We start from the raw sequence: 18,182 nt of genomic DNA, 5'->3' as shown, positions 1-18,182 counted from the left end.
TAGATTTTTTTGTTGAATTGAAAATAATTCTATTATGATAGCTTACACATTTATTAATTACTTACATTTATAAAGTACTTTTATATAAAATGTTTAATCTGATTTTCTCAGAGTCGTCCTGGAAGGTAATGGTGCAAGGGGTTTTATCCTTGTTTTATCAAAGAGGAAAAATGATGCAGAAAGGGTAAATAAATTGTTTAACATCATAGAATGAGTACTTGGTAGAGTCAAACTTTGACCCTAGCAATCCTGATTACCAACTCAGAATGAAAATAAAGAAATCATATCACAGAAAGACAGTCTATAGAGGTAATACAAAAGCATTATCATTGTTCAAAGGAAGTAAAGGACAGGGCAAAATAAAATATCACATCTAGGTTATCAGCATGCCCTTAATAGAAATGATAATATTAAAAGAAAGAAAAGTGTTTTTGGGATAAGGGTAGGGAATTGCTTGCCAAAATTATAGTATCAATAAGCAGGAAAGCCTTCAGAATTCCTATAGTTCAACTTATATCCTACCAAGAATTCTTCTTTTCTCTCTCTCTTTTTTTTAATATCCCAGCAACCGATCATTAGCCAGCTTCATGGAAGACACAGTCAAGTCTCCTAATGCAAAATAAACTACATTGAATAGCTCTAATTGTTAGGAGAAAATATATATTTCTTACAACAACCACAAATCTTGACATCTTCAAAATTCCCTCTTTATCAGGTCCTAAAAAGTCAAATAAACCTTACCCTTCTTTCGTAAGACTTCAAATATTTGAAGATTTCTACCATTTTCCTTACAATCTTTGTGAGTCCAAACATCCTCTAATTCATGTAGAAAAATCTCCAGTCCTAACTATGGCATGATATAGTAGAAGTAGTAGTAGTAGTAGTAGTAGTAGTAGTAGTAGTAGTAGTAGTAGTAGTAGTAGTAGTAAGTAGTAGTAGTAGTAGTAGTAGTAGTAGTAGTAGTAATAGCAGTGGTAGTAGTATTAATAGTAAAAACAAAAAAAAATCATCAAAATAGTTGATATTTTATACAGTTTCAAGGTTTGTAAAGTACTTTATGAATATTACATGATTTTATACTCACAACTCACATATAGTGTTATATGTGTGTATATATGTATATATATACTGTGTATATATGTGTATATGTACAGATATGCATATATATGTATGTGTATGTACACATATATATGTATATAGTATGTACATATGCAGACATATTTACCTTGAAAGGTTAAAATGGGAGGCTAGACTTCAAATGATCAATTTTTTGATACTGAGAAATGTCTAAATACTCAAGGTACCAATACAAGATAAGGTGATTTTTTTTTTTTTTGCAAAGCTATTGGTATGAAACAGATAGGGATTTTACTGGCTTGCAAATTCATTATGAATCTTGATGTTGTTACACTTCTCAGTACTGATGCAGAAATCTGGTTAATATCCCCTGTTATATAATCAAATGATCCCCAGTCCAGAAACCTCATTCTTGAAAGTCCTCTATTTCATTCAATGACCATTATTTATCCCTGAAATATTATACTCAGTTTTGCTGGGTAGGTGATTCTTGGTTTTAACCCTAGCTCCTTTAACCTTTGGAATATCATGTTCCAAGCCCTCTGATCCCTTAATGTTGAAGATGCTATATCTTGTGTTATCCTGATAATGTTTCCACAATACTCAAATTGCTTTTAGCTGCTTGCGATATTTTCTGCTTGACCTAAGAGCTCTGGAATTTGACTACAATACTCCTAAAAGTTTTCATTTTGAGATCTCTTTCAGAAGGTGATTGGTGGATTCGTTTTGATATCTTTTTTTTTTTTAATGCTCTGGTTCTAGAATATCAGAGAAGTTTTTTTGATAATTTCTTGAATTATGATGTCTAGGATATTTTTTTATCATGACTTTGAGGTAGCCCAATAATTTTAAAATTGTCTCTCCGGGATCTATTTTCCAGGTCAGTTGTTTCTCCAAAGAGATATTTCACATTGTCTGCTATTTTTTTTTATTCCTTTGCTTTTCTATTATAGTTTCTTATTTTTCATAAAGTCATTAGCTTCCAACTGCTCCATTCTAATCTTTAAAGAATCATTTTCTTCAGTGAGCTTTTGCATCTCCTTTTGCTTCTGTTTTTTAAGGCATTCTTCTCCTCCTTGACTTTTTGGTTCTCTTTTGCCATTTGGGTTAGTCCATTCTTTTTAGGTTTCATTTTCTTCAGCATTTTTGACTCAGTTATCATTTTCTTGCATCCCTCTCATTTCTCTTTCCTATCATCCTTCTATTTCTCTTCCTTGATTTTCAAAATCCTTTTTGAGCTCTTCCATGGCCTGGACCAATCCATATTTTTCTTGGAGGTTTTCGATGTAGGAGCTCTGACTTTGTTATTTTCTTCTGTTTGCATATTTTTGTCTTCCTTGTCAACAAAGTAACATTTTATAGTCTGATTCTTTTTCCAGTTTTTGCTCATTTCCCCAGCCATTTACTGGACTTTTGCACTCTTTATCAAGGTAGTTCTCTGCTTCCAGTTGGGGTGAGGGGTGTATTCTCAAGTCGTTTGATCCCTCCAAAATCTGTGGGTCTAGAGCTCCTGAAACAGCCACTGCTGCTGACCTTACTGCCGCTGCTGCTGCTGCTGAGGGCTCCTTTGTCCCCTCCACCATGGAGCTGGGGCCAGACCATTCTACTCTTTCACACAAGTCTGACATGTTTTTAGCATTTTGTAGTTGTGAAACCTGAAAACCACCACAGATGCCAGAGATTCAGTCCCCCTGGACCTCTTCAGGTCTCTTCTGTGCCTGTGCAGTTCATGCTGTACTATGCTATGCTCCTAGCCTGGCACCATAGATGTTTCCTGTCAAACTTTCAGGCTATCTTGGGTTGAAGATTTGCTTCACTCCATCATTCTGTGGGTTCTACGGATCCAGAATTTGTTTAGAGTCATTTTTACAGGTATTTGGTTGGGCTTGGGGGGAGAGCTCTAGAAATCCCTGCTTTTACTCTGCCATCTTGTCTCTGCCCCTCATGACACCTCATTCTTTAGTAAAAAGTATATCTACTTTGTAATATCTCTTACACAGACAGGCAATATTCCAGGAAAATTTCTAAGACTGTAGCATGCAACTGAAATGCCAATCAAAATCAGTGGAGGGAATTTCCTCATTGGGTCTTCTACACCAAATAAATCAGAGATTGAAATTTCTGTGCCTAGTTTGTTAAAAGATGATTTAGTATCTGCATTCTGCACAGATTTAATGTTGAGATGAAAGAGACCCTCACAAGTCACTGAATAGTTAACAGGAAAAAAGATTTACTTAACTCCAGCCCAGCAAAAATATATGAAAAATATATAATACTAGCACATAACTTCTCTAAATGTGATATTCCTCTGTTCCATATGGATATATGTTTGCTAAGCAGAGTAGAATGTGGAGACTTTCTTATTCTTCAGAAATCCACCATCATGGTGGCCCCATCTCCATGTAGATGGAAATTTTGGTGTCATTGGGTGGCCAGGAAGTTTCATCAAGGGAGGCAGGGTCCAATCCATTTCCAAAAATAGCTTTGTTGTCTTTTAGGAAAAATTAATATTGACTATTAGAAATCTAAGTCCTTCCATGAGAGTTATCATTGCAAGTGTGCTCCAGTATGCTTCTACTAACTATTTTTCTCTCAATTGAATCATCATGTTATTCATTTTAAATAAACTGCACCTATCAACCTCCAAGAAATAAGTGAACATCAAAGATATATTTTTATTCTATATAAAAGTTTCCTAAAATATGAAATGATTTTTCTTATCCAAACACACACACACAATGACATGCACACACACACACACATCCTCTCTCAGCAGATAGTGAGATTAGACAGAAATCTTCTGTGTGTATTTATGTACGTGTGTATGTGTATGTGTGTGTGTGCATGTGTGGATTAGGAAGAAAACCAAATACAATAGGATTCTTTTGACTTACATCCTTAAAATGTTAAAATGTATTAAATCAATTGTATGAGATCTCAACTAGCTATTAGAAATTAGCAAATTCTCTGCTCTTCTCTTACACTGTTTAGAAAATGAAATGAAAGCCCAAAATAGTCATGTGAAATGAAATTGAAGTCAAGGGCTAGGACTTTTTAAGAAATGATGAAGAAACTGATATCTTATTTGTGGAAGGATAAATGCAAGAGTAGCAATTTCGCAGTACATGTAAACGACTAGATCTCCTTCTGTCCTTCCTACAAATGGCTGAAATACCCCCATTTATATGGCACATTTATATGAACTTTTAAAACCTATATTTATTTTTTCTTTGAACTTATGACACTTATTGTTGTAGTGTGTCTTGAGTATATTTAAAATTAAGAAAAGCACAACCTTGAAGCCACTCTTTTTATTTTTTTCCCATGTTGCCATCTTTCTTACCATTTTTCTTGATGCACTTACCAGGTAGGAGCCTTGCTCAAGCCACTTATAACCCCCTATAAAATGGCAATACTGATAGCATTCCCAGTGCCTCACAGGATTACCTTCAAAATTAAATATGAGTGCGTGCATGTGTGTCTATTATATAAAATATTTGCAAACTTTGAAGTACTATATAAATGAGAATTGGTTTTGTTATTACACATTCAAATTTTTCATCCCAATATTGTTTAATCTTTATCTCTTCCTTCTCTGGGTAACAGGAAAGCACATATTGTAAGCATAAATTATAGATGAGGAGAATGAAACATTTTAGCTCTGTCCATTGCTAGATAGGTATTGATAGAGAGATTTGTGATAATGAAGCTACAAAAACAGAAGCAACAGTAGGTTTCATTAATAGTAGGATTTGTTTAAAAACTTTCTTTCAACTCAACTAACTATAGTAAAAATCCATTTTTTTATATTCAGGTATTAAATATAAGTAAAATTGAGTTAGAGCAATTGTAAGACATTAAATATTGACTTCATAAAATATCTTATAAGTAGTCCAGATTAATTTTTAGGTAAGGGTGACTTTATTCCTCATCTCATTCTATTTATTCCCATGGTTTGTCCTAAGTTGATTAGTCATAACCCATAAAAGATCTAATAGGAAAACTAGGATCTCGTTCCCACTAATTTAGGGGTTAAGTGTTTGTTTATTAATTTTGTTTGCTTTGAGCTATGTAGTGAATATTGTGGAAGTGTTATTTTTATTATCATTGTTATTGTTATGAAATAAGTTATTTTAAATTAACCACTATTAAGTAATTTTTAATTAAGCAGTTACAATAGATGCAACTTCCCCTGATGTTTCTTAAATATGTAACATTCTTAATCTCTAGGTAGACAACTGCAAGTTTCAGTACTATATATATTAAATGTGAGACTACAAACAGCCTTATTGGAGATTGTATTCATACTTGATGAAATTTCCAGTTTTATTTTTATTTCCAGCTCGGCTCTAAAAGGGGCAAGGGCACTAATCAAATTGAGGTGAAAGCATGCTGTCAGTATTTCTTTCTGTTCTCACACACCTCAAAAGCCTCTGTCCCAGTTAGCAGCTTGCCTGTCCAATTCAACACTAAATTGACTGTTGTGTAAGTAATGACTCATCAGTGCTATGTTTCTCACCATTCAACCTGCCAAAAAATAGGCAATCTGGTCATCGCAGAATGGGGATTTCTGAGAAAGCCAACTCTGTGAGAAGTAGGAATGATACAAAGTACATCAGAAAATGTCTCATTCTTCTCTTAATAGTTTTGTGAATAGGAATCTCCTTCTAAGTCCATAATCACCTCCAAACTAGGGTCTCTAAGCTCATGACAGTCACAAAACTTTAAATCCTTACTACCTTCCTAGGCACTTCTGATTCAATGCTGCCTGAGTCAAAGGATTAAAAAAAAAAAGTTAACACCCTCTGGAATATTCTTATCATTTCCTCTTCTATTTTTCTACTTTTAAAGATACTTGAACATTCCCAAATGATCCCCTTCAATGACCTTTCCCATTATTAATCCAGTCTTCCTCAGACACTTGTAAGTCTCATCTTAAAAGATGAGAATCAAAGTGATCCCTTGTGCTGTTGGGGACTGGCACTGTTTTCACAGAATGGTGGTAGAGGGCATAGAGTTTCTACAGCACTTTATTTCAGTGGCCCTGAAAACATCTTTGAAGCATTCAGAAACATTTGGAATCACACACACACACACACACACACACACACACACACACACAAAGCAACAATAAAAGACAAAAAAGGGTATCATTGAGAGACTTAATCATTTATATCAGTAATCCAATGAGCCAGAGTGCTAAAAAAAAAACAAAAAAAAACAACCCAACAACAACAACAACAACAAAAACCAACAATCTTGCAATGCCTAATCTAAATTAAAGCAAAAAAATGGAAGCATGAAGAAGGGGAAAGAGGACTACTCTTAGAGTGTTACAGTGCTGGGTTTTAGTCCTGCCTCTGACATATATGGGCTCTGTGATCAGATGAGTCACACTTAGAGTCCCAGGGAGCTTTCAAAGACTAGAAATTTAGAGAGAGATACTAATGGGCATTGACTGATTAGAGCCTTGTACATTGATCAAATCACAGGTTCAGACCAAAAGGCATAGCAAAAGGGAAACTACTTGAAAGACTGAGAACTTGGGAGGAACTTCTTCAAAATTTTGTAAGAGTTTGGATCATTTCAAAAGTCCCTGGAATCTTGTCCATTATGTCCAATCTGGGATATACTAATAAAAGTGTACTTTCATATGTACATGCATAAATTATATTATGATTTGTGTATTTAGGTGTATGTGTAATAGGGACATTTGGGACCAATTATTATCTATCTAGTTACAATAGAATTATAGCTATTTACAATTATATGTTATCATAACTATAGAACTATATCTATCTATCTATCGTTATTTGTTCCTCAAAACATTCCTATGAGATGAGGAACATATTATCTGTCTGATTTTATAGATGTAAAACCTGGTTTTATCTTCTCTATAACAGAGTAAGATCGTTAAAGAAAGAAGTCATATGTTGCACCAGCTGATATATCACACAGTACCAGTATCCTATCATTAGTTTGAGTGTAATGCATATCCCTTTATAGTCATAATTGAGGGTACAAACCCCTGTGGAAAAGGGATTGATAATCAATATCAACCAAGACTTATGGGTAAGTCTCTGAAAACAATGGCATTCCCCAGACCACTGATCCTAGACTCTATAACTAGGGGAACAACCCTTTTGGAATATAACTTGGCCACTATCTCTGAAAGTGCTATAGTTACAACTCTGGAAGATTTGGAAAAGAAACATTTCCCACTGAAGTCTTTAGCATCATCAAATAGCTCAATATGAGAAGTGGATGTAGTTTTATCTATGGAAATGCCATTAAAGAAGTTCATTGACATGTTTTGTTACTGTACCCCAAGGATCACACAGGCCTTTCCATTTGACTTGCATCTGAAACATCTTGTATGTATTTCCCCTCCCCAAACCCCCATTAAAATGTGACCTCCTTGATATCAGGGTCTTCTTTCTGATTTGTACCAGGAACACTTAGTACAATGTCTGACATATGATAGATTCTTAACAAATACTTTTTTGATGAGTACTTTGAGAAAGAAAAAGTATTAAATATTTACTATACCCTAGGTGATAAGTTCTAAGGAGTTGGAGTACAAAAGGGAGGAAGCTAACATACATATGGGAGAAGTGGTATCCTTTTTCTCTGACAAGAACTTGTAATACATAACTGGAACTAATTTCCACAGTTACACAGGGACAATGAAGACTAAAACCGAAATGTTCTGTCTCTGAGTCTACTGATTTTCCCAGAGCCGTGCTTTTAAATGTAATAATTTCAGTGGAAAACAGTCCATCATATGCGCTTTCCAATGTAGGATGGAGACCAGAGTACTGTGATAGAAATCAGACTAAATTTGGAACAAAATCTGGATCTGATATCTGGGTTTGCCATTTACTAGGAGCAGGACCCTGGCAATATGATTTTATTTCCAAAGAGCCACTTTACACTTCTGAAAAATATAAGCCATTTTGATTATACTTCGTATGTTGCAAGAATTTGCCATTGAGGAGGAGAACCTTTTGAAAACTTTAACAGGTTTCAAAATTATGAGCTACGGTTTTTTTGTGTTGCTCCTGCTACTTGAGATATTTTGGTGCCACACAGATAAATGTCCAAGAAAATTTTGTTCCTTTTTTATTTGCATAAACGTAAACAATAGTCTATTCTGTGATTTCTGGGAACCTGTCCCTGAGACACAAGATCTCTGTTTAAACCACTGCCATTCTCCTTTAATTCTACCTTTTCTATTCATTTTTTCAAGGGGTACTAGGAAGAGTCCCCTGAGATGTGCCTATAGGTGATCTTAAGGTAAGTCTGGAAGAACCATAGAAGTTGAGAATATGGACTTCGAAAATTTATTCTTGGCTAGTAATTAGGGGAACTTTCAGGAGGACTGATTCATTCTGCACCTTAAGCTTTTGTTGCATACATGGGGACAAGGAAGTTCTAGATCTCAATGTGCCCCCAGAGTAGAGTAAAACAGCTGAGGGTTAGAGGAGAATGGAGGAGTAATAGAATGTACTCACCCTTTCAAATTTCTGGATCACTGGAACCAAAACCAGACCACATTGAGTTTCTAGGGGAAGTCTCCCCCAATTTCCAATTTGTCAAAACACATTTCCAGATACAGAAATAGACTTTTGCTTTCGCTGTGCACTGTGTCATGAGATCTGTCCCATGCCACATTATTTTCTGCCTGGGAACTGGTTACACTAACTCCTGTGACATTATAAGAGCCACCTTATTATCTCCTGCTGTTGGAAAAGATAACAAAGCCTTATGCTATTGTTTTGCCCTAGAAGTCCTCTTTCTATTCTTTGTAACAGGGAATTTGTCCCTTTGAAAATAGTACATTTTAAGATACATATGTATATACAATATATAGATAGATATAGATATGGATATAGATATAGATATATGTATATGTATAGATATATAGTATAATCATATTACTAAGCTCTTTGAAAAGTCTGAAAGGGGCCATAAACTATGATAATTTGCAACAAATAAAAACATGAAAGAAAAATGTCATGCTGAACAGAGCAAACCCACATGAGACATGGGTTTCACATTCGTTTTTCATTCTGTCAGCAAAATAGAAGCACCAGAGAATCAAACAAGGGAAAATGAAAGCAAGGCAAAGCAAAAGACTGACATGAAATAAAGCTCACAAAACCCAGCAAGGCAAATTGAAATGAGGCAAATGAATACTAAAATAAATACACCTAACCCACCATCAACATAATTGACAAAAGCAAACAAATAAATAATCAAGCAAAACCAAATGGTAAAGGATGAAGGGAAGGAAGAAACTGTCCAAAACATTTATTTAAGCATTTAAAGCAGTAAAAAAGATTTGGCTGAACAGCGAAGAAAGAAGACAGATGTAGGGATGGGGAGAGGATAGTAAGTAGGCATGGTCAGGTACAGTAGTGACTATTAGGCCCCATAAGGAAAATCTTCAGCATGACAAATAAAGCAATAACTAGGACAGAATATTTGGAGCTTTGCCCTAAGGCAACAAGACATAGAGAGTAGTGGAGGGACTTGTACTTTTTCAAAAGTTGAGAACATCTGAACTTGCACCAAAGTGATTCTGTTGAACTTATAACTTTTAAGTATAGGATCTGGAGTCTCAGTGCTAGGAAAGGACACCAGATCTTTGAAGAGCTAAAGAACTATGTACTTGTTGAATTAAAATGAGTAATTTAGGGGGAAAATGTAACTTCTTCCTGTGCCCATGAAAATGAGTGCTTGTCACATTTATAGGTAAGAATTTATAAGTAAGAATTTATTTATAAATTTATGAACACATTTTTAAATAAACATTTACATATGTCAATCTATTGTTTGTGAATATGATACTACTGCTGGTTAGACATGATTATTTTTTATCTTTTTCAGTAATAGAAATGGATTTGTTGTTATATTTTTACCAGATGCCCCTCAAAATAAAAGTAAATTATCAAGACTGATTGTCCTGTTCCCTAGTAGGTTGGAGGCTTTAGCTAAAGGTTATCAGTTTTTAATGAGAGTACGATTTGGATTCTATGAAAGTCAAGTAAACCCTAACATAATACAACTGTACTCAAGGAAGTATCCTCAATGTATTCCATCACCTTATGCTACTGGTTCTGAAGACCTCCAGGATACTTTGGGGCAGTTACAGAGTAGTTATCCTTGCTTTACCTGTCCAAAAATATGGACCAGTGACTCTACTACACGTAGATATCAGCAGCTCATTTGAAAGCTGAATGCGAGGCCTGAAAAGGATGCCATCTTCATACATTCAGACTCAATTTACATCTCATGTGAGCTTGTTGATTAATTGACACCTTCAGGTAGCTCTTCCTCCTATGTCTGTCCTGTCCTATCTCACCCTGTCCACTCTACTTACAGTATCTTCTGAAGTAGGAGACTCATTGAATCTAGGGATCTCTACCTACAAGATCAACCTCATGACCTGAGGCTATGCCTCCACCCAACTAATTTGTCTTCAGTTATTCACTGAAGTATTTCTTAGTGCATGTTCCACATATGTTTTATGATACTTGTTAAGGAACCAGAAATTGTTGGTTACTGCTCTGTGTCTGAATTGTAAAGTTACAGTCAACTTTTATACACGCAACAGCTTTGGCTCATTCATTCAGCAAATATTTTAGTGTCCATTGGGTGTACAACCCAATGCTCTGTGACATGGTAATGAGATTCTGCACACAGACTATTTGGGGCTTGCTGTTCTCACCAATGAGTTTGTAGTTCAGACATTTATCCCAAGGAAGGCCCCAATCATGCTCATTTCACTCTGAGCTCAACTAACTGTCCACACTTCTCTACCTCCTCACCAGTAGGCTTGCTCCTTCAGAAGTCAGTAATCTTTCTTCCTTTTTTCCAAATTAGTTGAAAGAGACAAGAGTCCAGTGACTTACATGAATAAAAATCACGGGCAAAAGAAAAGACATGTCTGATTTGGTGACTGTGTACTTGTGTTGGCTACTAATGAACTTGAATGAATTAATTTTATAGAAGAAAAGAAAAACAGCCTCAAAGAGGTTTTGTGAATTGCCCAAATTCATAATCTAGTAAGGAATATAGTCAGAATTCACAAACCCTCAGATTTACAGGTAACTTCAGAGATATCTTGACAAAGTCATATCACAATGAGAGTTCCCACTATGCTATACATGATTCATGGTCAGTCAACTTTTACTTGAATACCTCCTGGGAGGCAACCCACTAGCACTAGGGCAGCCTGAGGGTATTAGCCCTGGGTATTTGTTTTTCCTGGCTTCAAGTCTATTTACTTTTTGTAGCTTCTACCCATAGTTCCTGTTTCTGAAGTCTGGGTCTGAGAATGACAAATAGACTCCCTTTTCTAAGCATTTAAAGTTGACTGCCATATGCCCTCCAAATTATTACTTCAGTGACCTAAAACATCCCAAATTCCTTTAAATTGTCCTCATATAGCATGATCACTCATATTTTCAGACTTTGAATCAAGGGATCTTTCTCCTACAACATGTAATTCAATATTAAATCACGTCAAAGCTCCAAAATGTTATGTTATGTGAGACAAGGAATACAAACCTGTCAGCTAGTATGTATGTATGCAAGAGAGAGATATCAGGGAAGGATAGCGGTTATATCTGTATACATGGATTGACAGAGGTATGACTGGATCCAGCATCATGAGTTTGAGCCCCATTGATGACACGTAATGTCTGCATGGTCCTCGAGGAAAATCACTTAACTGTTCAGTGTTTCAGTTGTTTTCAACTATGTGAAGTAATACAGTTGCCTATCTGCATTAGCAAAGGGAGTATCCTTACCAGGAATTCCTTGTGATAATGGAATCATAGTTCTTAATTACTTATCTACAAGTTTAAAAAATTCTAAACAAACTTTATGCATATATGCATAATGCATGCATATCTATATGTACATATGTAGTCACATTACTTGTTTATTTCTTATTACTGTAATTCTATTGTGTTGCCTCATAATGACACGAAGATTATTCTGCGTTCTTCAAGGCTATACCAGTGCAATGCAACCTCTGGCAACTTCAACAAAAATATATAAGCTTCAAGGACAAATTCTGAGATGGAATGCACATCTGCTGCCTAGGGTGGACTGTAGAAAGACTTTTTAATCAAAGTAACTCGATCACGACAATCTGTTAAGTCAGACAAGGGGAGTGAGGGGGAAAGGTAAGAATAAAGAAGGGAAAGATAGGAAAAGGAAGGGAGGAGAATCAGCATTTATTTATTTATTTATTTGTTTGTTTGTTTGTTTGTTTGTTTTTTGCCCTGAATGTGGTGGCTCTATTGATGGTAAAAAATACAGGACTCTAGACTTCTCCCCCCTACTACAGGAGTGTATTGGGATAAGGATGTGTATGGGACATGGTATCCCCTGTACAGGAACATAAGTTAGAAATGTAGGCTCCCCAGTGGTGGAACTCCTTTTTTGGCTGAGGATGAAGATCAATGGCTTTACACTTTACTCCTTGGAGGTCATGTAGATCATGAGGTCCACTACACATTTGCTGTAATCATACTCATTGTCATACCAAGAAATGAGCTTGACAAAGTGGTCATTGAGAGCAATACCAGCGCCAGCATCAAAAGTGGAAAAGTGGGTGATGTTGTTAAAGTCACAGGATATAGCCTGGTCATCTGTGTAGCCTAAGATGCCCTTCAAGGGTTCCTCTGATGCCTGTTTCACCACTGCCTTGACATCATCATGTTTGGCAGGTTCCTCCAGGCAGCAGGTCAGATCCACAACAGATACAATGGGAGTAGGAACACGGAAGGCCATAACTATGAGCTTCCCATTCAGCTCAGGTATGACCTTGCCTACAGCCTTAGTAGTGCCAGTGGAAGCAGGGATAATATTTGGGCAGCATCATGCCCATCATGCTATAGCTTACCAGAGGGGCCATCTATTGTCTTCTGAGTAGCAGTAATGGCATGGACTGCAATCAAGAGTCCTTCCACAATGTCAAAGTTGTCATGAATGACCTTGGCCAAGGGGGCCAAGCAGTTGGTAGTGCAAGAAGCATTACTGACAATCTTGAGGGAATTATCATATTTCTCATGGTCCACTCCCATTACAAACATTGGGACATCAGCAGAAGGGGGAGAGATGATGACCCTCTTGGCTCCATCCTCCAAGTGAGCCCCAACCTTTTCCATGGTAGTAAAGACTCCAGTGGACTCTACAACATACTCGGCTCCAGCATCTCTCCATTTGATATTGGTGGGATCTTTTTCCTGGAAGATGGTAATGGCTTTTCCATTGATCACCAGCTTCTCATTCTCAGTCTTGACAGTGCCCTTGAATTTGTCATGGGTAGAGTCATATTGAAACATATAATCCATGTAGTTAAGGTGAATGAAAGGGTCATTGATGGCCATGATGTCTATTCCACCTGAGGTGAATGCAGCCCTGGTCACCAGGAGTCTGATAGGGCCAAATCTGTTGACTCTGACCTTCACCATCTTGTTTCAGGGGTGCAACTGAAGCAGCAGATCCTGGAACTGAGCTTGGGAGGAAAGCTGAAAGCCGGGAATCAACATTTATTAAGCACTTGCTCTGTGTCAAGTGCTATACTAATTGTATAATAAATACTATGCATTTGATTCTCTCAACAACTCTGTGAGAAATGGATTGCGATCTGGAGGTTAAAGCATGAACAACAATACTGACAACTCATAAATCTTTGCCATCTTTATAAATATATGCATGCATGCAATATATTTGTATGCTCACATGGGAATATCTCTATATGCATTGAAAGACTTTACAGGTATGAATGAATTACTTTGGTTCTTATGTATGTTAACAGTGGTATATCAGAGGAATTTCCCATCATGTAGTCTATGAGCATACTTCTTCCCCTGTAGAATATGGTTATACCCTTTATCAACTCTTGTTTAGAGGACAACCTAATCTAGATTAGTTTTCAGTAACACGAACTGTCCCCAAGATGAATAACTGTTTGGGATTCTAGTAAGGAAAGATAGACACTTCTAAGAGAAGACATCACCCTATGACTATTTACCTATTTTAGTTAGTTTTTTTCTTTTTATTTATGCCATTTCTCTTGAATATTTCTTCTTCCTATCATCTTCCACTTCTACCACTGGCCCCACCTAGATCCATTAATGATGTCTTTCAGAGAAGGTAGATGTATGCACAGTGGAGAGGTTGGCATGTACAAGAAAATTACCAGAGAGTCTACTAATATATTGGACCAAGGGGTGGCAACAGTCAGAGAACTGATAAAAATTCCTTCAGGGGTAAACATGGCAGAAACAGACATATTCCTGTCCATACAGTCTTAGAGGTAAATTCAATTATACGTTTCTACCCACCACTTCCCAACAACCTGTGTAAAGGAGAGGGAATTTTTAAAAAATCCTAGGTAATTTGATCTTCTGGGCCAAGAAATAAGATTTCCTGGATAGTACCAACCTTCAGGGTTAACCTCAAGCTTAAGATTTTAGAGATTGAACCTTCTAGAAAGAGAGAGGCATTTGTTGATAGACTGTTAGAGAGGGAAGTGTATACTGAGCATTGAGGGGAGGGATGGTGAGATTTGGACCTTGCCATTACTCCACTACTATTACGAATGATTTGAGCAATGGGTATTAGATGGGAAGGGCCTTCTTTGCTCAGCAGCTGTAATTATAATAACCTGGGGGAATCTAAAGCATAGGGTGGCACTAAAATCTTGAAGGAACTGCATAGAATGCTGGGAGAAAATAATTTCACTGAAATGTCAAAAGGATGCTCAAATTGTAGCCCAAGTTCAGTTTCCTTCTGAGAGACTCTTGTGGAATGGTTTCATGTTATGATTTTTTTCCTAAATATGTTTATGGAGTCTTTTGAGTCTTTTCTATGTCCTTTCATGTTCTGTGATTTGCATAGAGGCTACCCTTGACACTTATTATTCTAACCATCAGTTATGTATCAAATGTCTTGGATAAAAGAATAATAGCTTCTTGTGTTTGAAGAATTTATTGCAAACAAGTCTTTGGCTCATTAAATTTATGTCTACTTACTCATACAGAGAAAAAGCATGTGTTTAAAATGGCAAATGAGTTTTTAAATATCTATAATATCAAAATATTTGTTTTTCCTTGAACAAAGGATTTTTTCTTTAACAAAATTTTACATATTAAAAATTAGTACAGTGTTTTTATATTTAACTTCTCCTTAACTTTAACTTCTATTTAAGCCTTCTCCATAGATTCCATTTATTAGACATTGATCAGAATTCAATCATACCACATTAATTAAAACTTTTCACAAAACTTGGGAACACTCAGTGTATACCTCCCAGCCCTGACTTTAACAACATTTTGATCTTGGCCGCAGCCACATTCATGATTTCATATTTGGCTTTAATTTGGGATCCGCTATTTTTAATCCTATCCCATGAAGACCCTGAGGTCCTTATGTGGCAATAAGGCAAAGTATCTATGCACCTGTTCCTCTCCAAGCATTATCCTTTCTATAAGATTTTTATGTTCTATAACACTAAGAGATGAAGGAGATGATGATAATCAGTAGGTCTTTCAACTTAAGAATAGAAGACATATAATCTTAGCAAAGTACCTCTCTCCCTATCAAATCTTGTGTCCCACTTAGTACTCTGGATATTGCAGACAAACTGGAATACTTTACATTCCCCAAACATAACCTGTGTTTTTGAGTCACTTTCTGTATCTTTTGTCAAAGTGTTCCCTCTATGTGGAGTGCTTTCCTTCCATTCTCCCCACACCTGAGGAGAATGTCAAAAGTTTTATCCATCATTTGAATCCAGGTGAACTGTGATTTTCTACATGAATGGCCCGCTGATTGGCAAAATATAAGTAAGCTCTCCATCCTCTGTGCTCCTGGATTACTTTGTTTCTCTTACAATATATATTACATTCTGCATTATATTAATGTCAGATGAGAGTGATGATAGACAATTATCTTCCTTATTAATCAAAAAGCTCAATAAGGGATAGAATAAACATGTGTTGTCATCTTTACACATCTTTATCCCACAAGACATTTTTCACAGACCTAATATATATTAAGTGTTCAATAAATGTTTAATTGATTTTTTAAAATGTCAGCATGGACCACTCATAAAAGAAATCTAATTTCTCAAAACTGACAAAAACACAAATACATTTTAAAGACAGATAATTCATTTTTATTGTGTATATGTAAAATTTTTGCAAATAAAATACAGTGAGATTCACTACAGGGTACTAACAAGACTTACAGACTTTGAAATCTTTTCTGATGACATTTAAAGGTAGGAAGGCAAACTTTGAATGGAAAGGTTTCTGTAAATGATCTCTAGGGATCCATGTGGAGGCTCAACACTTCATTCTTTAAAATATTTTGTCCCTTTTAAAACATAAATATTCATGAAAGGAATAATATATTAAGCTTCATCAGTCATCATCTACATTTCACAGAATCTGTCTTCCTTCACAGGACAGCTCATAGGGAATCTCCAACATGAAGCCTTTCATGATTTTCCTTAGTAATTAACAACATTGTGTTATTTTTTATATATACCTTGACTTTACATCCTTGCATATATATATGCTCTATGCCCAGTGAAATGTGTGGTGCTTAGGAGAAAACACCACTTGGTGTTTGGTTTTATATCCTGAGTGTCCACCTCAATAAATGACAGGCACATACAAGGCACCTAAAATGGGAGTTGAATTAAACTGAAGTTGAATTATACTTTATTCTGGTGGGGATTATCCAAACACTTTCTGAGAAGAGATTTTGAATGAGTGAATATAAACAACTTTTTCCTATTCCACCATAATTCTACTTAGAGCTAATCTGATTTACAGACAATGGTTATATGACCTGAATCTGTTGATAGTTCTGCAAAATTCTAGTTTTGACCACTCCTGGAGTGACTAATCAAAGATTACAAATAAACTCAAAACTATAGAGCCTAAGCAAGCTTATCACCTTGGGGGCAGAGTCTGTCCATGCTAATATTGGTGAAGTCTTCTCTGTCACACTTGAAACATTGTCAATAGAGTTGTTTTAAAGAAAGGCCCAAACATCTTTACACAGTCATACTGAAAGCCCAGAGTATCCTGGGAAGAAAGATATTACTATCAGTCCACTTAGCAGAAGTCTAACAGGCTGGAGAACATCTTGTATTGTTTGGAATCAATTCATCATCAAACATAAATGAGGAGACTGTGATACACAAATGTGCTAATGCCAAATGGATACATGTACTAAAGATGCTGTAGCCATCTGGACTCAATATGGGACCCAAAATGTGCCCATTTATCAAGTTATAATTCCCATACAATATTTCATAGCTGGAATGCAGTGTTGATTAAAACAGGCTTGTTTTGAATTTGTCAAGATGAGTTTCAGTAGTACCATAATAAGATATCACATGTGTTGGAGACTAAAAAACAACTTCCATTAGTTAAGACTACATGGCAATCGTGCACTTAATGGGTAGGCATAGAACACTGCTCATTCAGTAGGGATGTGAGTCTTAGGACTCCTTGACAGATAAATGGAAAAGGTACAAAGGGGATATCCAGAGCAACTGGCTTGGTTATAAGGTGCTTGATATATATCCTCTCATTGCAGCTTCACAACAGCCCTGGGGGTTTTGTAGGATAGGTATCACTGCCATACTTTGCAGAATAGGCAGTTGAGAGGCTAATTCTCTTTCTTTAGATTTCACAGTTGATAAATATGAGAAGTGAATCTGTCAATCTTTTCACTTGTAAGCTCTTTCTCCTTTAAGTTCAATAGGTCTTCCACCTTTAAGTTAAATGTTCTCTTTGCCATTTCATGCCACAATTCTTAGAACCATGTCATAAATGACATGGGACAGGCAATTAGCATGGAGAACTAGTAGGATTTGAACAGATGAAAATGAGGGCATTCCTTGCAAAGGGAGAGCAGAGGCAAGGAAGAAGGCTCGTTGGTTTCTCATCATCATTGTTGTGATCAAAGGATAAAACATCTAGAACACATTGCAAACTTTAAAAGACTACAAAAATGCCCGGTAGTATATGTTGTTGCTTTTCTTGCTGTAGCCAACTCGGTTC

General features: G+C 36.1%; 1 pseudogene; it reads right to left on the bottom strand.

The window, feature by feature from the left end:
• Nucleotides 1-12,567: 12,567 nt before the first annotated feature.
• On the bottom strand, nt 12,568-13,568 carry LOC140510441 (glyceraldehyde-3-phosphate dehydrogenase-like; annotated as a pseudogene).
• Nucleotides 13,569-18,182: the final 4,614 nt, after the last annotated feature.

This window comes from Notamacropus eugenii, chromosome 6 (genome assembly GCF_028372415.1).
Source record: "Notamacropus eugenii isolate mMacEug1 chromosome 6, mMacEug1.pri_v2, whole genome shotgun sequence".
Classification (NCBI taxonomy): Eukaryota; Metazoa; Chordata; class Mammalia; order Diprotodontia; family Macropodidae; genus Notamacropus; species Notamacropus eugenii.
This window is presented reverse-complemented; position numbering and strand designations above follow the sequence as displayed.